The sequence below is a fragment of the Triturus cristatus genome, chromosome 1_1, assembly GCF_964204655.1.
Source record: "Triturus cristatus chromosome 1_1, aTriCri1.1, whole genome shotgun sequence".
Taxonomy (NCBI): domain Eukaryota; kingdom Metazoa; phylum Chordata; class Amphibia; order Caudata; family Salamandridae; genus Triturus; species Triturus cristatus.
In genome coordinates this window covers 391,173,070-391,195,918 of record NC_140579.1, presented here as the reverse complement: position 1 = coordinate 391,195,918, position 22,849 = coordinate 391,173,070, and the positions used below count along the sequence as shown (strand labels likewise).

The window sequence follows — 22,849 nt, the reverse complement described above, 5'->3', positions numbered from 1 at the left end:
CAGCAGTCAGCTTCAACAGCCAGTTTCCGAGGATCTGTGAGCTTGCTGTCGAGGAGGTGCTGGCGTAACTCTACAAAGCAATTGGCGGACAAATGTTCCCAAGCGATTAGGTCGAACAGTTCCTCAAAGGTGGAGACCTTGCTGCCCTTGATCCACCCGTCCAAGGCTCTGCTGTAAAAGTTTACGTACTCCACCCACGTAGTACCGGGTATCTTTTTGCAGTCTCGAAACCGTTGCCGGTACATCTCGGGGGTGAGTCCATATCTCGCTAGTAAGGCCTCTTTCATGTGGCTGTAGGAATTTAGCACGGTGGAAGGTAGGTCCAGCAGGGTGTCTCTCCCCTCACTCAGGAACCGGCCCCACAGGCCAGCCCCCCAATCCTTCTGTAGAACTCGGTGGGAGGTCATGGCGACTTCGTAGGCCTTGAACCATTGCTGGATGTCGTCGCTTTTGTAATACTCTTTCACCACATCCTTGGGGATGTGTACCTTCGGTTCCATTGGGGGAGAGGTCTCTTGATTCCCAGAGGGGTTGGATTCCTTATTCTTGGCTTTGAGTTCGATCTCTTTTAGGCTGCGCTCGTGTTCCAGTTGAAGTTTTCTTTCTTCGTGTTCTCGCTGGCGTTTCTTTTCCTCTAGTTCCCCTTGTAGGCGTAACTGTTCTACAGCTAACTTTTTTCTGCCAATTTTAGCTCTCCCTCTATCTTAAGCTTGGCCAGTTCGAGTTCGTGGCTGCGGCCCCTTTCCCGGTCCGCTAGTTCCTCCGAGGATAGGCCCCCCTCTGGGACGTTGCTCCTCACCGGGGTGCTTCGGAGTTCGTTCGGCAGTTCCCGCTCTCGAGGGTTTCCTTCGGTTTGGGAAGGGGAAGCTCCGGACTCTATCCAGGCTTTCAATGCTTTCTGGAAATCTTCTTTTGTGCTTAATCCGGTGGTAGCGATTCCTAGGTCTTTGCAAAACTGTTTTAGTTCTCGGTGCGTATACTCTTCCAACCGGTCCTCTCGGAACGTAGGGCTCGCGTTGGTTCCTGTGGTACTCATGTCGGCTCCTTCTTCCATCTTTGTTCGGTAGTGCGTCAGCCGTTTACTGTGCGATCTCTAGGTGTCAGCTCGGATCCCGTCGCCTGCCACCAAATGTTAGAAGGGGTGATCCCAGGGGGGTTACAGAACACGTTCCTGAGCACCCCGTGACCCACCTCTCCCAGAACCAGGCCGAGCACCGGCAGTGAGGCCCTTTCAGGAAGGGGTCTGGTACTTTAGGCTCGCACGCGCTGAGCTTGCACTACTTGACAAAGAGACACCACACAGTAGGTTTCAGTAGACGGAGATCTTTATCTAAGATTCTTTGGACCTTTATGATCCGCAAGGTAGTCTTTGGTCGATACAACAAGCTTGGTAATTGCTTCACAGGGGGGGTTGGAGTAGCGGGACAGTTCTTGGTTCAGAGTCAATGCCGAGTATCCTTCGCACAGCTCTCAATCCTCGAGCCGGGGGACACGGTGCATTCTCGGGTCCGGCCGGAACAGTGTATTCTCGAGCCGCGACCATGTCCGCAGGGCTCTGGCGGGAAGGAACTGTCGATCGGGTGATCTTCGGGGAGCCGCGATTCACTCGGCAGGCTCAGCCGGGCTTGAGTTGGTGGGAGCCGCGAGTCTCTCAGCGGGCTCCGATGGTCTTAGGGTCGGGGGAGCCGCGAGTCTCTCAGCAGGGCTCCAGTGTTCTTAGTGTTCTCGGGAGCCGCGACGGCGTCAGCAGGGCTCAGGTGGTTTCCAAGGATCGGGTAGCGTCTTTCCCTCTGGTTTCGTCGAGCCGCGACCAGGTCCGCAGGGTTCTCGTAGTTCGAGGTCTTCTCTGACGCTGTCCCCTCAGCACCCTCTGTTATATGCCTTCTTCCCTTTGAAGTCCGGCGTCCTCACAGAGAGGGGTCTTGGCGTCGGGGGGCGGTGTGTTGGGATTTCCTGCCGCTCGGCTCTTTGATCCTTTGAAGTAGGGCCGGGAGGGACTCCAGACACCCAGCATGCGGGGAGCCAGCTCCATGGGGGCCCAGAGGGCGATCGAAACCCTCCATTGAGAGGAGGTCAGAGGTGCGACAGAGACTACTCCTCCCTGTCTTGCTTGGGGGGGGTTCCCTCTCCTTTGGCGTGCATGGCGCGTCTAAGGTCTAGGTTTCGCTGGGGCCCTGGGTCGGCCATCGGAACATCAGGACATGGTGGCCGGGGGTCTATACCCAGGGATCAGGGGGGTTGCATGAGTCGAGTTGGGGGGCTAATGGTCAGGGGGGTCCACGCCACGAGGCCGGTCCCACACGCGTTCTCCCCAGCTGAAAGTTGGGGAGAACTACCCATCCTCTTGGGGGTTCTCGTCGCTGAGGCGGAAGAATCGGGACAGGCCGTCAGCGTTGGCGTGGTCAGTACCTGGGCGATGCTCTACGGTGAAGTCCATCCCCTGGAGGGAGATCGACCATCGCAGCAGTTTGGGGTTCTCTCCTTTCATTTGCATCAGCCACCGTAAGGGTCGATGATCTGTTTGGACTCGGAAGTGGGTTCCGAACAAGTACGGCCGTAGTTTCTTTAGTCCCCAGACTACTGCGAAGGCCTCTCTTTCAATGGTGCTCCACCGTCGTTCACGGGGTAGTAGCCTCCGGCTAATGAAGGCTACGGGCTGGTCTAGACCCTTCTCGTTGAGTTGTGAGAGGATGGCCCCGATGCCGTGCTCTGAGGCGTCCGTCTGGACTACAAATTCCTTGGAGTAGTCGGGGGCTTGGAGCACGGGGGCAGTACACATGGCGGTTTTTAGGGCGTCGAACGCCTCTTGGCTGGGGGGGGTCCATTGTACTCTTTTCGGCTGTCTCTTGGAGGTTAGCTCTGTGAGGGGGCCTACTATGCTGCCATAGTTTTTATTGAACCTTCGGTAGTAGCCGGTGAGGCCTAGGAAGGCCCGAACTTCTGTCTGAGTCGCAGGGGGTTCCCAGGCCAGGATGGCGTCGATCTTGGGCTGAAGTGGGGCGACCAGCCCGCTCCCGACCTGGTGCCCCAGGTAAACCACTGACCTTTGTCCTATTTGGCATTTGCTGGCTTTGACGGTTAGGCCCGCTTGACGCAGGGCCACCAGCACCTGTCGGAGGTGCTGGAGGCGTTCGGTCCATTGGGAGCTGAACACCGCAATGTTGTCTAGGTACGCGACGCTGAACTCCTCCAGCCCGGCCAGGACCCCGTTGACCAGCCGCTGGAAGGTGGCTGGGGCATTATTCATTCCAAAGGGCATGACTCGGAAGTGATAGTGCCCATCGGGGGTGGAGAAGGCGGACCGCTCCTTGACTCCCTCGGTGAGCGCAATTTGCCAGTATCCGCAGGTCAAGTCGAAGGTGCTGAGGTAGCGAGCAGCCCCAAGGCGGTCTATGAGCTCGTCGGCGCGGGGAATAGGGTGAGCGTTGGCTCGGGTGACCGCGTTGAGCCCCCGGTAGTCCACACAGAACCTTAGTTCGGGGGCGACCCCAGGGGCCGCTGCTTTCGAAACCAGTACCACGGGGCTGGCCCAGGGACTGTCGGAGGGTTCGACCACCCCTAGGGCTAGCATTTTGGCCTACCTCGGCCTGGGTGCAGGTCCGGACCCTGTCAGGGACACGGTAGGCTCTGTGCCGTACTGGCGGGCTGTCTCCTGTATCCACGTCGTGGACACACCAGTCGGTGACCCTGGGGGTGAGGGAGAAGAGGTCTGCAAATTGCCCCAATAGCTCGCGACAATCATCGTATTGTTGGGGGGTGAGGAAGGAGGAAAGTCTCACTCCTTCGATAGAGCCATCGGTTTCCTCAGCGCACAGGAGGTCCGGGAGGGGCTCGGTGTCCTCCTCGGCCCCATTGTCGGTGGCCAGGAGCAAACTCAATTCCGTCCTCACGAAGTGAGGTTTGAGGCGGTTCACGTGGAGGACCCGGAGGTGGTTCCGAGGGGACTGGACGTCAACTAAATAAGTGACTTGACTCTTTCGCTCTGTGACCTTGAAGGGTCCAGTCCATTTGTCTTAGAGGACGCAGGGTTTCACCGGGGCCATCACCCAGACCTGTTGGCCCGGCTGGAACTCGACCAGAGTGGCATTCTGGTCATACCAGCGCTTCATCTCCTCCTGGCTAGTCTCGAGATTTGCTTCGGCGAGCTCTCGGAATTTCCGAGTCTGGTTGCGGAGCGCCAGGATGTAGCGGAATTCATCTTGGGGGGTGCCTCGGGGAGTGGTCTCCCAGCCCTCCTGACCAGGCTCAGGGGTCCCCGGACGGGGTGCCCGTAGAGCAATTCGAATGGGCTGAACCCCAGGGATTTTTGGGGGACTTCCCGGTATGCGAACAGGAGGCAGGGAAGGAGGACGTCCCACCGGCGCCGGAGGGGCTCCTCGAGGCCCATGATCAGCCCCTTCAGGGTCCGATTAAACCGTTCTACTAGACCGTTGCCTTGGGGATGGTACGGGGTGGTGAATTTGTACGATACCCCACATTGCTGCCATAAGGACTTCATGTACTTCGAGATAAAGTTAGTGCCGCGATCACTCACGACCTCGCGAGGGAACCCCATGCGGGAGAATATCCCCATCAAGGCTCGTCTCACCACGGGAGCCGTCACGGTTCGGAGGGGAATGGCCTCGGGGTAGCGGGTGGCATGGTCCACCAGTACGAGGATGAACCGGTGGCCCTGGGCGGTCCTTGGATCTAGAGGTCCCACGATGTCTATCCCCACCCGCTCGAAGGGGGTACTAACGACGGGGAAGGGTTGTAGTGGCGCCTTGCGCTTCCCGCCACTTTTTCCGCTGGCCTGGCACGTAGGACATGACTCACAGTGGGCCTCGATATTAGCTCGCATCTTGGGCCAATAGAAGTGGGTGACTAAGCGATGATAGGTTTTGTCTTGGCCCAAGTGTCCCGCCAGGGGCACATCATGGGCTAGGCCAAGGAGGAAATCTCGGAAGCGCAGGGGTACCACCAGTACCCGGGCCGATCCTAGCTCGGCAGACTTCTGCTCACTGTACAGGAGGTCGCTTTCCCAATGCACCCAATGGGTTCCGGACCGGTCGCCCACCGCCTGGGCTTCGGCCTGCTGCCTGAGTCCGATGAGGGAAGGGCAGGTGGCTTGTTCTCTGCAGAACTCCTCCCGGGAGGGGCCTCCCTCGAAGCGCCATTGCGCCAACTCGGGCAGGTCACCTAGCTCTGTCATTTGCTCGGGGTTCCGATATAATGGTCCGTCGTCGGGGACGGGTTCCCCTTCTGGGGGGAGGTCACCGGGCTCCGGTAGCCCGTCCCGTCCCTCGGGGATGGCGACTGGGTTCAGGGTTGGGGCCTCACCTCCCTCGAGGGGAGGCGATCGGGCTGACATGGAGCGCGTGGTGGCGCACACCCATTCGGGTAGGCCCATCATTCCTAGGTGGGCCCTTCATCCCACCTGTCCCCACAGGGAGCTCTCGAGATCGTTGCCCAGGAGGCAGTCCACTGGCTGGGAGGTTCGGACGGCCACTCTCAATTTACCGGTTACTCCCCCCCACTCGAAGGGTACCAGGGCCATCCTGCAGAGGCTCTCGGAATTGTCCGAGGATATAACCGGACAGAAGACGTTGGGTAGTATCTGGTCTTCGGCGACCAGGTGGCAGTGGACCGCTGTGACACTCGCCCCGGTGTCGCGGAGGGCCTCAACTCAGTGTCCGTTGACTGTCACCTGCTGTCGGTATTTCTTGGTGTTGGCGGGTAAGGGAGTTCCGGGAACCATGTCTCGGTCTCCTAGGGAGACCAGGGCCATGGCTGCCGGCTCCCACTCCTCGGTGTCCTCCATCTCCTCCCCTAGGGCCACGGTGCCCATCTGTCGGGCTGGATGAGCGGTCGCTGCTGCCCGTTGGTCCATGGGACCTTGGGGGTCACTGGCGTAGTGACCAGTCTGTTGGCATCGGTAACAGGTGATCTTGACTCGGGGTCCCTGTCTCCCCGGGGCCCAGTGCTGGCTGGAGGTGGTGCTGGAAAGTGCGGGGCTTGGTTTCTGGGGGGACTATGCTGGGGGCCTGCCTGGAAGTCCCTCTGTCTTCCCTGGTTCCCCCCACCCCTCTGGCGGGGAGGTCCCTGACTGTGGCGGCCATAGTCTCCCACGGGGCCCCGGGGGGCCCGGGTGTTCACCCAGCAGTCAGCTTCAACAGCCAGTTTCCGAGGATCTGTGAGCTTGCTGTCGAGGAGGTGCTGGCGTAACTCTACAAAGCAATTGGCGGACAAATGTTCCCAAGCAATTAGGTCGAACAGTTCCTCAAAGGTGGAGACCTTGCTGCCCTTGATCCACCCGTCCAAGGCTCTGCTGTAAAAGTTTACGTACTCCACCCACGTAGTACCGGGTATCTTTTTGCAGTCTCGGAACCGTTGCCGGTACATCTCGGGGGTGAGTCCATATCTCGCTAGTAAGGCCTCTTTCATGTGGCTGTAGGAATTTAGCACGGTGGAAGGTAGGTCCAGCAGGGTGTCTCTCCCCTCACTCAGGAACCGGCCCCACAGGCCAGCCCCCAAATCCTTCTGTGGAACTCGGTGGGAGGTCATGGCGACTTCGTAGGCCTTGAACCATTGCTGGATGTCGTCGTTTTTGTAATACTCTTTCACCACATCCTTGGGGATGTGTACCTTCGGTTCCATTGGGGGAAAGGTCTCTTGATTCCCCGAGCGGTTGGATTCCTTATTCTTGGCTTTGAGTTCGATCTCTTTTAGGCTGCACTCGTGTTCCAGTTGAAGTTTTCTTTCTTCGTGTTCTCGCTGGCGTTTCTTTTCCTCTAGTTCCCCTTGTAGGCGTAACTGTTCTACAGCTAACTTTTTTTCTGCCAATTTTAGCTCTCCCTCTATCTTAAGCTTGGCCAGTTCGAGTTCGTGGCTGCGCCCCCTTAACCGGTCCATTAGTTCCTCCGGGGATAGGCCCCCCTCTGGGGCGTTGCTCCTCACCGGGGTGCTTCGGAGTTCGTTCGGCAGTTCCCCCTCTCGAGCGTTTCCTTCGGTTTGGGAAGGGGAAGCTCCGGACTCTATCCAGGCTTTCAATGCTTTCTGGAAATCTTCTTTTGTGCTTAATCCGGTGGTAGCGATTCCTAGGTCTTTGCAAAACTGTTTTAGTTCTCGGTGCGTATACTCTTCCAACCGGTCCTCTCGGAACGTAGGGCTCGCGTTGGTTCCTGTGGTACTCATGTTGGCTCCTTCTTCCATCTTTGTTCGGTAGTGCGTCAGCTGTTAACTGTGCGATCTCTAGTTGTCGGCTCGGATCCCGTCGCCTGCCACCAAATGTTGGAAGGGGCGATCCCAGGGGGGTTACAGAACACGTTCCTGACCACCCCGTGACCCACCTCTCCCAGAACCAGGCCGAGCACCGGCGGTGAGGCCCTTTCAGGAAGGGGTCTCGTACTTTAGGCTCGCACGTGCTGAGCTTGCACTACTTGACAAAGAGACACCACACAGTAGGTTTCAGTAGACGGAGATCTTTATCTAAGATTCTTTGGACCTTTATGATCCGCAAGGTAGTCTTTGGTCGATACAACAAGCTTGGTAATTCCTTCACAGGGGGGGTTGGGGTAGCGGGACAGTTCTTGGTTCAGAGTCAATGCCGAGTATCCTTCGCACAGCTCTCAATCCTCGAGCCGGGGGACACGGTGCAGTCTCGGGTCCGGCCGGACCAGTGTATTCTCGAGCCGCGACCACGTCCGCAGGGCTCTGGCGGGAAGGAACTGTCGATCAGGTGATCTTCAGGGAGCCGCGATTCACTCGGCAGGCTCAGCCGGGCTTGAGTTGGTGGGAGCCGCGAGTCTCTCAGCAGGCTCCGATGGTCTTAGGGTCGGAGGGAGCCGCAAGTCTCTCAGCAGGGCTCCAGTGTTCTTAGTGTTCTCGGGAGCCGCGACGGCGTCAGCAGGGCTCAGGTGGTTTCCAAGGATCAGGTAGCGTCTATCCCTCGGGTTTCGTCGAGCCGCGACCAGGTCCGCAGGGCTCTCGTAGTTCCGGGTCTTCTCTACCCCAGTCCCCTTAGCACCCTCTGTTATACGCCTTCTTCCCTTTGAAGTCCGGCTTCCTCACAGAGAGGGGTCTTGGCGTCGGGGAGCGGTGTGTTGAGATTTCCTGCCGCTCGGCTCTTTGATCCTTTGAAGTAGGGCCGGGAGGGACTCCAGACACCCAGCATGCGGGGAGCCAGCTCCCTGGGGGCCCGGAGGGCGATCGAAACCCTCTATTGAGAGGAGGTCAGAGGTGCGACAGAGACTACTCCTCCATGTCTTGCTTGGGGGGGGTTCCCTCTCCCTTGGCCGGGCATGGCGCGTCTAAGGTCTAGGTTTAGCTGGGGCCCTGGGTCGGACATCGGAACATCAGGACATGGTGGCCGGGGGTCTATACCCAGGGATCAGGGGGGTTGCATGAGTCGGGTTGGGGGGCTAATGGTCAGGGGGGTCCACGCCACGAGGCCGGTCCCATACTCAGGTTCACTCCTTACGGGGGAGGGAGGGGCACATGTCATAGTTGACACCCCGGTCACTGCCGCACAGGGGCGGGGGTGGCGCATGTCATACATGACACCACCAACCCAGGTTCCCTCCGCACGGGGGTGGCACATGTCATACATGACACCACCACCCCACGGTCACAGCCTAACGGGGGAGGCACATTTCTTACATGACACTCCCCACCACCCCAGTGTCACTGCCGCACTGGGGGGGGTTCATACATGACACCACCATCCCAGGGTCCCAGGGTCACTCCGCGGGGGGGCGGAGGGTTGTCACATGTCATACATGACACCACCACCCCAGTGTCACGGCCGATGGGGGGCACATGTCATACATGACACAGCCACCCCAGGGTCACTGCGCGGGTGGGAGGTGGCACATGTCATAGTTGACACCCCCCCACCACTGTCCCAGGGTCACTGCCGCACGGGAGGGGTTCATGTTGTACATGACACCGGCGCACGGGGGGTGGCACATGTCATACATACCACCACACCAGGGTCACTCCGCACGGGGGGTGGCACATGTCATACATACCACCACACCAGGGTCACTCCGCACGGGGTGGGCACATGTCATACATGACACCACCACCCCAGGGTCACTCCGCACCGGGGGGAGTGGCACATGACACCCCCCACCACCCCTGGGTCACTGTCGGGGCGTGACGGGGGGGGGGGGCGCGCTCCCAGATGTCCTAAAGCACGATTAGTTGCAACAATAAGGGCTTTTAATATAATTTCTTGGTGGGTTTTTTTCCGGTGATGGGGGGGGGGGGGGGGGGGGGGGGAAGAGGGGGGTTAATTTTGGAGTGAGAAGTGATTTGCATTTTCGCTCAGTTTGTCATACAGAGTTGGGGTCGCCCTCACTTTCCTGTCGGTTCTGGGGTTCCCTCTCCAGGGGGGCGCTCTCTCCATTTCTGCCTCTTTGTGGCTCAATGAAGCAGGGAAGAGCCCCCCCTCCCGGCTGCAGTGGTGAGGGGAGGGGGGTCACAGAAGCGCATTGGTGGATTAATGGCGGCAGTGACCCCACCCCTGAGGAATGTCAAACCTCGCTGCCCCTGTCACCGCCCCCCCCCCCCGCCACCGCAGGCTTGTGGCATCCAGGGCTCGAGTCGGGGTACCACGCGGGTGGACGGCGTCCCCCCACTTATTTTACCGGGTTTTTACCGGGTGGACGCCGTCCCCCCTGCCCAAAAGCTGGACTTTCAATGATGGCGTTACTTGCCCGCACGGCCGCCCCGTCGATCTCCCTTTACCAGGTGACTCGAGGGATCCGTGCGATTGGAATTTTACCTGCATTATTACTATTATAATATTATGCATAACGCAAAGCAAGGAGAGTTGTAAAACCAGGACTGGCTGACATCGCCCACGACAGTGGACGATAACTGGAGCAAGTGGAGCCACACATTCACTCTTTGGCCTCTCTGGGGCGCGATCGGAGCTCATTCAGAACACTGCTCACGCGCTGGCTTCTCTGATGCAATCGCATCTAAGGGGTGAGCGAGGGGAGGCAATGAGTCTGATGGTGCAAGCCACCTTTCGTGACGTCACTTCCTGTCGTGACGTCACTTCCGGTGACACCACCAAACTTGGAGCGTCCCCCCACTTCTTTTTTTAGGACTTGTGCCCTGGTGGCATCTCATTATTAGGGGGGGGGGTCGGGGATTCCACAGGCCAGCCCCCCCTCTCCCACCCCCTCCACGAGGCGACAAGGCTATAAATATGCATCTTTTTACACACAGACGGAACCCTGCTCTGGGAGCGTCGTCCACACCCGCCGCCCCGCGCTCTTTGACATTTTTTTAAATCTTATGTTTAATAATCCGTGTTAGTTTCCCATTTCTGCATCTCCTTTCACTTGTTCGGTTCTGATCCACCGCATAGACAAACAGCTGAAATTATAGAAAGCACATAGATAGGTTGGTAGCGCAGGCCAGGGACTGCGCACAATTGTACAATTAATGTGTGCCCCGCATGTAGCGCCCACTAAAAGGGAGGATCTTGAAGGCGCTTGAATAACAGGCGTGCGTATAACACGGCGGTAATCCTTTCAGCTGCTTCACAAGGATGAGTCGGAAGTTGTTGGCCAGTGTCGACCCTCTAACGCCCACCCAGCATGAGGGGGTCCCTTTTCTTGGTTGGGGGGAGCAGCTGGGGCTCTCCGCTCCTGGGAGTGGGGCGCTCTGACGCACAACTCTTTGTACAGTGCTGGGTTATTTAGGGTCTGTCGTAAGCCTACAGGGTCCCCCGCACCCCGCCTGTAGTGGGGTCCTACACTGGGCGTGGCCACTTCTCGATCACAGTTTGTGTCTGGGGGTCTCTGGCACGTGGTAATCAGACGAGGGTGGGCAGCTCCGACCCCCTCTGTCCGAACAACAGTGCGCTGTACAGATATGTATGGGTCGGGGGAAGTGGAGTAGGTCAATACTGTAGGTAGAGCAAAACCCCGTCCAGGCGTCGGATCTCCCCTCCCTGCTTCCCCCCTTTTTCAACCTGTTATGCTCTGCTACCTCAAATCACCACTGACAACTTCTGTTGGGTGCCTGAAAAGGTCGCAGTTTTATTCATAACACAAAAACTTTATACAATCGTAACGCATTGTTCAAGGTCATGTACATAATGCCTGGTTAATCTTGTCCCAGCTCTGTCAATGCACTGGGAGGGGAGGGAACCCTTTCTGCTTCCGGGTTTAGGCTTCAGCTTGCTACCGAATGGGCGGGTCTCCGTTTGGACCTGTCCGGGCCGCAAGTGCCGTCCCGCTCGCCCTGTGACCTTACAGGGGCCCTCCCTTCTCCCCGAGGCCCCTGCCGGCTGGCATCCCAAGGGCCTTTCTTGTGCATCTACTGTAACTTCTTGTGACTGGGTCCTTTGTTTTTGTCTCCCTCTGAGCCCCTGCCGTGAGGCATCCCAAGGGTCATGGGGAGAGTATTGTCTCTAATCCTTGTTGGCGGCGTGCCGCCCTTTTGGCTCCCTCAGTGCCCCTGCCGTGCGGCATCCCCAAGGCATTGCGGGAGCCTCTCCTCTATCTTCTACTGGGTTCTCCCCTTTCTTTTGATAGCTTAGTCTACCTAGCTCCGCTACCCTCCACCTTGCAGCTGCGACGCCCGACTTCTAGGTGTGGGTGGGTGGGTTTCTTCTTTACTCGCCCTTGGCCCGGGGGGGGGAATTGTGGCGACCTGCCCTGGTGGCCCCCTTTTATTCCCCCCCCTGGCCCACGAGCGCGCCCCCTGATTGGGGGGGGGCTCGCTCCTGCCTTCGGGGCCAATCCTGGCACCCGTCGGCCTAGCCCTTCATTTACATACCCGTGGGGGTGGCCGGGGGAGGGGCGCCGCCCCCGGACGGCGTTTTGCCCGGGCCCCTATCGGGTCCGGCTTCGCCTACCCGGCCCGGGCTCTGAAGCCAGAGTAGGTGACAGATGTTAGATGAATATAGGACAGGGAGCCTGGACAGGTGGGAGCTGAATATAGGACAGGGAGCCTGGACAGGTGGGAGCCAGGGCAGGTGGGAGCTGAATACAGGACGGGGAGCCTGGACAGGCGGGAGCTGAATACAGGACAGGGAGCCTGGACAGGTGGGAGCTGAATACAGGACAGGGAGTCTGGACAGGCGGGAGTTGAATACAGGACAGGGAGCCGGGACAGGTGGGAGCTGAATACAGGACAGGGAGCCGGGGCAGGTGGAAGCGGATGCCAGGGCAGGTGGAAACGGGTGCCAGGGCAGGTGGAAGCGGGAGCCAGGACAGGTGGGAGTGGGAGCCAGGACATTTGGCTGCAGATGGCAGATGAGTATGTTGCAGGGAGCCAGGACCAGTGACAGCACGGTCCATGTTAGGGCCAGGCAGGTGCGCAGTGAGGGCAGTGCAGGGAGCCAGGCAGGTGAGCAATGAGGGCAGTGCAGGGAGCCAGGCAGGTGCGCAGTGAGGGCAGTGCAGGGAGCCAGGCAGGTGAGCAATGAGGGCAGTGCAGGGAGCCAGGCAGGTGCGCAGTGAGGGCAGTGCAGGGAGCCAGGCAGGTGAGCAATGAGGGCAGTGCAGGGAGCCAGGCAGGTGCGCAGTGAGGGCAGTGCAGGGAGCCAGGCAGGTGAGCAATGAGGGCAGTGCAGGGAGCCAGGCAGGTGCGCAGTGAGGGCAGTGCAGGGAGCCAGGCAGGTGAGCAATGAGGGCAGTGCAGGGAGCCAGGCAGGTGCGCAGTGAGGGCAGTGCAGGGAGCCAGGCAGGTGAGCAATGAGGGCAGTGCAGGGAGCCAGGCAGGTGCGCAGTGAGGGCAGTGCAGGGAGCCAGGCAGGTGAGCAATGAGGGCAGTGCAGGGAGCCAGGCAGGTGCGCAGTGAGGGCAGTGCAGGGAGCCAGGTAGGTAAGCAGTGAGGGCAGTGCAGGGAGCCAGGCAGGTGCGCAGTGAGGGCAGTGCAGGGAGTCGGGCAGGTGAGCAGTGATGGTGGCACCAGGTGAGCAGTGAAGGCCGTGCATGTGAGCAGTGACGATGGTACCAGGTGGCCAGTGCAGGGAGCCAGGCAGGTGTCCAGTGACGGTGGCACCAGGTGCCTGCCTGAAGGTGCTACAAGAGCCAGGACTGGTGGCAGCTGAAGGCGGGGCACGGAGCCGGGGCTGGTGCCAGCTGAAGGCAGGGCACGGAGCCAGGTCTGGTGCCAGCTGAAGGTGGGGCATAGAGCCTCAACAGATTACAGAGAACCCGATCGTAACAGGTAGTGCTTTACATGGGCAGGTGCTGAAGGCTCCGGGCCCCTGGACTTAACGATTGTAGCACAAAGGCTCCTTCTGAGGGCCTCTTGGCACTATTGGCAGAGAGAGGATATTTATTGGTAACTGACTCAGTGGTACTCATTTTATGAACCACATGGTGGACCAGGCAGGATTCAGTCCTTCGATCATGAGGCCACACAGATCCCTGATGTCCGCGTGAGACATTGGACCCTCGTTCATTGCATGATCTATTCTTGTCATCCAGTTCTGGGACCCCTCTACCTGTGTTCTTGCCCTCGTGGCACCTGTTTCTAGTTCTGGGCGTCTCAGCAAGAACTGAAGTTGCCCTTCGTGGGTTGAGCAGATGTTGGGCTTGTTACCTTTGTTGTATGTGTGACATCTAACCAACTTGGGGGGTGCTCTGTCAATCTATATATATTTTTTATCCTCTGTAGTTTTGGGAAGTGATCAGCGACGAACACGGCATTGACCCAACCGGAACGTACCATGGGGACAGCGACCTGCAGCTGGATCGGATCAGCGTGTACTACAACGAAGCGACAGGTGGGCCCGGGCTGGGGGTGGGTGACGTGGCTCCTCCCCATTCATGGTCGTGGTGGTCTTCAGACCCGTGAGGCTCACTAGCTCTGCATGTGGCCGCTGCCTCAGGTGTCCCACACAGGACCCCAGTCATGAAACACTTTCACGACGACCCCTACACCTCGTGGTTAAAATGAATCCAGCCAGAACGAGCCAGAGGACGGGGAGATGAGGACTTTAAAAGGGGGAAAAAATGTACAAATTTCGATTTCCAATATTTCACCAGGGCTTATTATCATTGTAATGCCGCTGCCCGCGTCCCACGCATTAGGACATCAGCAGGGCAGCTCTCTAGTGGCCGCCCGTCGCAGCCTTCCCCCTCCTTCTGCCTCGCGCGCGAGGCCACGCCCAGGGAGGATATCTCCCAATGAGTGTGAGGTGGAGGCGGGCCGTTAGGGGGGGCGAGGCTTGCCCCCCCTACATAGGTGTCCCCCTCGCCCAGTTCCTCCTCTGCTTCCTGCGCGCCGCTCCTGCCCGGACACGCGTTTCCCACCCTTCCGCTTACCCTGCGTGGCAGAGACAGCGCGTTATTGGAATGTTTTAATGTTTTCTTTTGCGTTGCGGGCGGAGTTACAGGGCGATCTGGAGGCAGACGGGTACAGTAAGGGTACCTCTGCGACAGGCGGTACAGTAAGGGTACCCCTGTCCGGCACAGTAAGGGTGCCCGAGCCAAGGTCCACGAGCCGAAGGGGGTTCTGGGAAGACCGCGACGGCGCCCCGTTAGTCCTTCGGGCGGTTGGGGGGCCTGACCAACCGGGGGTGTGCCACAACACGCTCCGCCCCTGTCAGAAGGGGCGGGAGTAGGAGACAGATCACGTGACCCAGTGGATGATCTGAAAATAAATATGTGCCGCACTGCCGGGCATCGACCCACCGTGCGTGCTGGCTCACCAGGCGGGCGGAGCAGCGAGGGGCTGCTTGCCCTGGATCGCCCGTAAGATAACCCATTAATCGTCATACTTATGTTGTATGAAATAAACCTGCAGCAGTTCTTCACCCACAATGAAAGTGTCAGTGTAATCCTTGGGTGACGTCTGTGCATGCGTGTTGAATGAAGCGGATGACGGTGTGGTCACTATGTCTTGGTGAGGTACAAAAAGTACAGTTGTATTGCTTTGATTACGAGCGCTGGCTTGCACCGTGTATCACATAATCCACTTTAAGAGCAGCTGTTTTGCAAAGTGGATCTTTGCTGTGCATTAGACTGCCATCTAGTGGTTAGGTCCAGATTTGTCTTTTGTAGTCTGTTTTTTTTCATCAACTATTTGCCGCTGACCGCGGCCCCCACAGGGGGCCACTCGGCGGTCGGCGCCTTAGTGGCCCCGGGGCCCCGGTCACCCCTCCCCACTCCCTCCCTTCGGGGGGGGGGGGAGGCAGGGACACAGACTGGTGCCCCCCTCCATGTCAGGGCCGGAAGTGACGCGCAATGCGCGTCACTTCCGGGCCCAGGTGTGAGGGGGAGGCTATTTAGCCTTCCCCCACCCTCACTGGCGACCTCTTTTGTCGTCCTCGCCGCTGCGATCCCGGCCCCACCGCCATCTCGAACAACGGTGAGTCTTGCTCTACCCTTCCCGCCCCGGCCCCGTCCCTGGGCAGTACCAGGTCGCCGGGGCCCTGTGGCCCGGATGGCCACGGGCGGGGATGGCGCAAGTTGGGCCAAGAGGGCTCAGGGCCGCAGACACCAGCAAACATGAAACCTTCCCAGCTTCATGCGAAAGGGGCCCCGTGATAATGTGATGCAGTGTCGTAGTAACGATCGTTTGTGCTATAAAAATGTAGAATGAGCGGCGCTCCCTGGGGGAGGTTATTGCCCCCTTCCCAACGGCTATGACGTCGGGAGGGGGGCTCGTGTAGTGGGCGCCCCCCCCGTACGTTGTTGTGTGGGGGCTGAGGTGGGCGGGGCCAAGGGGTAGCCGTGGCTACCTGATAGTTGGGGGCGGATCTAGGGTAATCCGTTCCGGCCCGCGGGATCGCGTCCGGATTGCGGGGGAGGAGAGTTGGCCTAACCGCTAGGGCGTTCGACCTCGAACCTGGGGAACTGGGTTCGAGTCTCGGCAATGACGTTGGAACAGCCTTTGATTCTGTGCAAATCACTTAATTTGCCCGGGCCTAACAAAAATGTATGGGCTCTCATTCTATTGTATTCCAAATGACGCGCCTAGTGCCTGCATGGGGTAGGAAAACAGGGCACTCAGGTAAAGCGCTCCAATACCTGTGGGCCGATGGCGCGCTACATACATATGGCAACAGGTAATCGTGGCTGCCCATATATGCGTGTCACGATGCCAGTGCAGGCATTGCTCGCGGGTTGTTGCTCCAAGAAACTCGAGCTCACAAGATTGCCTTGGGAGCGAAGCGCCCAGTGCCTACACGGGAGAGAAAATGCGGCACTCATGTGAAGGGCATCAATACCTTAACCTCAATCTCCAATAACTGCGGCCTTTTTTCCCGCTGCATAACGGATACAGGCATGCCCAGGTTCGCGATCTCAATCGGCTTGGTGCGATTGAATCCTGGGCCCGCGTCCGCATTCTGTGATTAGGGGCGAATCCCGTGCCTAATATTGATTTAATGACGGTGCTGCGCGCTACAATGTCTTCTTCGGGTCGCGCGGCTGCTCGATAACGAATAAAGGCTTAGAGAGCAAACCTTTAGAAAGGCCGTGGCCCATGTCTTCAATCAGGGGGGCGGGGTCTTCGAGTCTCGGGCCCGCGTCCGCATCGTGCCTTGTAGGAGAGTGATTGTGGTCTGACGGTTGGCAGGAAACCAAGGTTCGAGCCTAGTGGTCGACTCCACATCCTGTGCTTCTGAGTGAATCACTTAATCTCCCCGCGCCGGAATGTAACGGGTGTTCATTTAAAGCGCCGTCATTCCGTCGCTCTGCACAAACCTGCATTGAATGAATAAGGTAACCGATGCTCCTGTAAAGCACCGTCATACCTTCGCGCAGTACAAACCTGCATTAAATAAATATTTTGATTTCCTGCCGATTTTGGTGCTGGTAACCAGGGTTCAATCATTCTCGGGTCGCGTCAACATCCTGTGATTCCGGCCAAATCTTTTAAGTTCCCCATGCCTGAATGCGTAATGTAAATACGGTGCTCGTGTAAAGCGCTCCAATACATTTGGGTCGAGTTCGCGCTATAAATAGGCAACAATCTTCACAACCTTTCAAAGAGGTGCAGCTCCCATCTTTTCGATCGGTCGCCGTCGGGTCTCCAGATTGCGGTGAGTCTTGCTGCACCCACTCCGCCCTGGCCCTGTCCCTGGGCAGTACCAGATCGACAGGGCCCTGTGGCGCGGTGGGCCACGGGCGGAGGGGGCGCAAGATTAGGGCGAGGGTGGCGCCTTTAAAGGGCAGTGACGCGGTCCGCCGGCCGAATTTATCGGTGTACCGAGGAACATAGCCCCGATTGGTAGAGCTCCTGATGGGGCGCTGCCGACATTGGTAATAGGAAACGAGGTTCGAAGCATTGGCATCGGCAAACATCCCGTGATTCTGGGCTCTTGCAAGCGCTTCAACGCGTTCGTGTGGAGCTCGCGTGATCTGGGGCATTCAAGCATGTTAATATTGTACTGCGAGACTTAAGTAAGGCGCCACAATACCTCGTGTCGATTTCGCGTTCGAACGCGATTGAGGTACTGAGTTACCAGTGCCCTGGGTAGGGTCAATACGATGTTCATGCGCGTGCAAAGTAAATGAATGGGGGTTCGACGGCAAAGAAGCCGCACACCCTGCGCCGTGGGAGCCGTTACGAGATTAGCGTCGGTTCACGGCCCTAATACACCAGCACTGCAAGGCTGGGAGCTGCCTGAGTCCCCGCTGATCGCGGGTGGTGCAACACCTGTGGCGCTCCCTGGTTAAGGTTATCTCCCCCCCCTCCCGCTGCAGTTGGGGGTGGGGGGGGCATGCAGTGGGCTGCGGCAGGCGCAATGGACCTGGCGCGGGGATCGTTTAGTATGGTACGAATCTTGTAAGCTCCCCGTGCTTGAATGTGTAATGTAATAAGGTTCTCAGGTAAAGCGCTCCAACACCTTCAGGTCGCGTTCGCGCCATATAATTATGCAAACATGTATTGCTGGCTTCCTATAAGGCAGATAAATGATACAAGTGCATGCATTGTTCACATACGCGATTACGGGCATTAATAAACCCCCCGCACGTCAATGGATAATCTGGTGCGGTACTCGCATGATCTGGTTCGGGGAGCTGGTAATATGGTATGAATGTCTTAAGCACCCCCTGCGTGTAGATGTAATGTAAATACGGTGCTCATGTAAAGTGCTCCAATGCCTTCCGGTCGAGTTCGCGCTATATAAATATTCATCATGTAATTGCAGGCTTCCTATAAGGCAGATACATGATACCAGTACATGCACTGTCCACATCACGCGATTACGGGTATTACGAATCCCCCCCCCCCGCACCTCAAGGGTTAATCTGGCGCGGTGCTCGCGTGACCTGCCACGGGGATCGTGTTATGGGTACTAATCTTCTAGGCTCCCCATGCCGGTTTGTGTAATGTAGATACGGTGCTCATATACAGCGCTCCAATACCTTTGGCGTCGAGTTCGCGCTATACAAATATGCAACATGTATGTGCTGGCTTCCTATAAGGCAGATACTTGATACAAGTGCAGGCATTGTTCACAAGATTTTGCTCCAATACCTTCCGGTCGAGTTCACGCTAGATAAATATGCAACATGTAGTGGCTGGCTTCCTATAATGCAGACACATGATTCAAGTGCATGTATTACTCACAAGAATTTGCTTGTGCCCACATTCGCGCGCATTAGGTGATTCCGGGCATTGCGACGACTCCTGCACATGCATGGTATTTGGTCGGTGCTTGTGTCTAGCGCTCTAATAATTTTGCGCGCATTACGGCTTGAGCTAATCACTAGTCGACCGTGCCCTAATAGGTATGTAATACGGGGCTCATGTACTGCACTCCCAACACCTTCGGGCGGGTCACGCTGTGACTCTGGACAGATAATTATTATCCACGTGCCTGATGATGTATGTATATCGGTGCTCATGAACGGCGCACCATTACCTTCGGATCGAGTTCGCGCTGTGGTTGTGACACCGGGCAAATCACTGATCACCCCATGCCCAGATATGCATACGTGCTGCTGGGCCTGGTCCACCTGGACCCCCGAGGGTCGCGAATATGCACGGGTGCTGCCGGGCCTGGTCTACCTGGCCCCCCCGAGGGTCGCGACTCATGATCACACTTCCGTGCCCGAATATGTATGTAGATACGGGGCGCATGGACTGCGCTCCATATACCGTCGGCCGAGTCGCGCTGTGACTGCGGGCAGATCACTTAATCTCTCCGTGCCCGATTATGTATGTAAATACGGTGCTCATGAACTGCGCGCCTATACCTTCGGATCGAGTTCGCGCTGGGTTTGTGACGCTGGGTAAATCAATGAATATCGCCATGCCCGAATATGTATGCGAGCTGCTGGACCTGGTATGCCCGGGTTCCCGAGGGTCGCGGACCTGGCGGCTCATGATCTCACTCCCGTGCCCGAATATGTGTGTAAATATGTGACTCATGCACAGCGTTGCCATACCTTCGGGTTGAGTTCGCGCGACATAAAGGTGCTAATTACAGCAAGGGTCGCGCAGTCCGATCCTGACCACACGTGACCACGTGTCGCTCGTCTCCAACCTTTTGCTTACGGCTTCGCCCTCCCAGGTGCATCAGTCCTTGGGCAGGGCGGACCAGTGTGGGGATAGTCCTAACGTAGAACTGTCATTGCCATGTTAGTAACAGTTAAACACGGGTCGCTGCCGACAGTCTATAAGAGGTATGCTTAAGCCCGCAACTCGGCCCCGCCAACATGCTTATGTGGGCCGCCTTCAACGGTCACTGATACGGGGAACTCACACATATCTAACTGTAACCTAGACACCCGGGAGGGTGCCTAGTCGGGCAGGGCAACGCAACCGAGATAGAATGGTAGTTATTATCTAATGCTAAAGGAAGTCTGGATTGAGCCACTAGATGGGTTAGATATGGGTGCAGCCCAGTGCCCCTATCGCATTGAATACGGGGACGCACTGACATAGCGGCAAAAGAATAAGTGGTCACCACATAGCGCATCACTAGGGCCTAAATCACGGCACAAGGTTACCGGCGTGATTGTCCAAGTGGTTGAGGGTGCGCCGCTCGCGAGCGGATTGCAACCCGTGGTTTACCTCTGTCTCAAATCGACCGATAGTTCATGGTTAAGCCGCTGGCCTGCAGAATACTGAGCTGGGCACCATAACCAAGAGTTAGGCCTGCAGGAGGAGTAGCTGAAGTAACAATATATGAATAGGTCCAGATGTACTTTGGGGGGTATTCCCCTGCAGCCAAAGACAGATTTAAGACCTTCCACCCGGCTTGTGGGTGGTATGGTTGTTATATAGCAAGTGTGCGGTCGTTCAAAGTTTGGTAAAGACCACGTAGAGCCCCAGGGCATCAGGGCATTATTGACCGTGCAGCATTCGCTACGTTCAGAATAGGGCCGGTATTTGCACCAAAGTTTCCGGTTGGTTCCACAGACTTGTCTGCCCCCAAGGTTATCCTCTAGGGGTAGAACTTGAGACTAAGGGGGCATTGCCTGCTTCGGCGGCACAAATAAGCGATAGCTACGCCGGGATGGAGTTACCATGTTGGTCCTGCCACCACTGGGTTCCCCCCAGGTGATGGGATCAAGTTAGGTGGGACCGCGAAGTCTACGGTTCTTGGGAAACTTCCTGCAATAGGGCATTTAGCAACAGATAAGGTACCAGCGTGTGAGTATCAGATATCTGCTTTCCAGCAGCACCGTGCCCTGGGAGCACACGCGTTGCCCTAACTCTGAGGCCCTCCCAGAAGGGAGCCGGGTAGCAAAACAAGTGAATAGGCTCCTTAGGCGGGCCTCTGGCCTTCAGCTGGGTGTAATCACCATCAATTGGAGATAGGCCCAGGTAAAATGGGCTTTCCATAATGCTTGGAGGACCATTGCGGTTGGTGGCACTCCCCACCGGAATCACTGGTCGCGTACGGCAGCTGCAGGAGACTGGGATCCTGGTTTACGGACACTTTTACCGCGCTATGGGTGCTGCTGTCCCAATAACTGGGGTGTCAGCGGGGCAAACACAAGGGGACATTACGACAGCGCGCAATGCTTAAGCCAAACAGATTCCCGAAGCTGGTATGCCTAAGGGATCATCACTGAGGGATCCATAGGGGCATAATTCCTATAAGGTATAAGGGATGGTGGGCAGGGGCAAGAGTCGCCCCTTGCCCATGGCCACGCGCTGGCAGTTAGGTGCACTCCCGTGCCCCAGGTTAACTATCTGAGGGGACTGTACAAATGTTAAGTAAAAACCTTCTCGTCATAATAGTCAAAGCGGGCAGGCCCAGGATTGTGAATAGGTGTAACCTTCCCGCTGGGGGGCGAATAGTTATTGCACATCTTCACAGGCCCCTTATTTCAACAGACCCTATCCGATTAGGATAGCGTCTAGGGATTGGGGACATAGATGGGGCCATCTACAACTCCAGGAGCTATAGCTCACTGGTAAGTCTTGGGCCTGTGGTTATAAGGGATCTCACAGGGTTTGAGTCCCGCGAGCACTGTCAAACTGTCATGAGGTGGCAGAATGTCAAACTCTTCTGTCTGCAGGGATGGTTCCCTTCCAGCTAGTTGCAGGAAGCCCTAGATAGGAGAGGTGCAGGTAAGACTATAGCGGGTTGGTGGGGGGCCCTGGCTGCGACGGTTAGCCGCCTCCAGGGCTGTGGCGGAGTTACAGGGCGATCTGGAAGCAGGCCGGTACAAAGGGTACCTCTGCGCGGCACCACGTGGTGCCTGAGCCAAAACGAGGAGCCTCCAGAGAGGTCCCGGAAGCCGGTCGGCGCCCCGCTAGTCCTGCGGGCGGTTGTGGGCCTGAACAACCGGGGGCTTGCTATGCGACGCTCCGCCCCGAGAGGGGGGGCGTGAGTAGAATTTCAACGGCACGTGATTGTTAAAAGAATCACTTGGGGGGCAGCACTTGCGGGTCGTTCCCGCGCTGCCCGGCTCATCAGGCGGGCAGGTGAAGTAGATGGTCGCCTGCCCTTGGATCGCCCGTAAGATAACCCACCCATTACATATACTGGAATTATATAATAAACCTGCAGCATTTGTTACCCACTTACAACTGTTTCTTGTGTTTCATTGGGTAACCTAATTTGGGGGAGGGGGGAAAGCGGGGTGCCCCTGGGGGTACTATGCCGCTGACCGCGGCCCCCGCAGGGGGCCACTCGGCGGTCGGCGCCTTAGTGGCCCCGGGACCCCGGTCACCTCTCCCCACTCCCTCCCTTCGGGGGGGGGGCAGGGACACAGACTGGTGCCCCCCTCCGTGTCAGGGCCGGAAGTGACGCGCAATGCGCGTCACTTCCGGGCCCAGGTGTGAGGGGGAGGCTATTTAGCCTTCCCCCACCCTCACTGGCGACCTCTTTTGTCGCCCGCCTCGCCTTTTCCCTCCCTACCGCTTACCCGGCGTAGGCGTGGTTGGGGGGGGGGTTTCTGAGCGTTTTAATGTTTTCCTTTTCGTTGCAGGCGGAGTTACAGGGCGATCTGGAAGCAGGCCGGTACAAAGGGTACCTCTGCGCGGCACCACGTGGTGCCTGAGCCAAAACGAGGAGCCTCCAGAGAGGTCCCGAGAGCAAGGAAACCTCTCTTGATCGTTTGCATCATATGGTATCCAACTAGAACAGAGGTATGTCTCTTGATCGTCGAGACTGCCTCACTAGTTAAAGGCTCTATTGCTCCTTTTAGGTTGACGGAAAAGCGTCAAGAGGACACGTGAGAAACTGTGACCACCAGACAAAAAAGAAGTGCAGTGCAGAAAAAAGAGACTGTGAATTCTAAAAAGAGGTTGTGTGGAGAATGTGATATAATTCAGTTCACTCCACACACCTTAATTAAAAAGATGTGACAAAATTACCAGCAGTACTGACTAGTCGCTGCTAGATGAGGGTCGACATGCTTCAGCCTTAAAGGGATAGTGGCCCGCGGCTTTCTTCAGGACCTTTATGCTACAAAACTAT

The 22,849-nt window shown here is 57.5% G+C and overlaps 1 pseudogene; it reads left to right on the top strand.

Moving 5' to 3' along the window:
- The window catches only part of LOC146870290 (tubulin beta chain-like), an 81,634-nt pseudogene that overhangs the window by 32,908 nt on the left and 25,877 nt on the right, over nt 1–22,849 (top strand).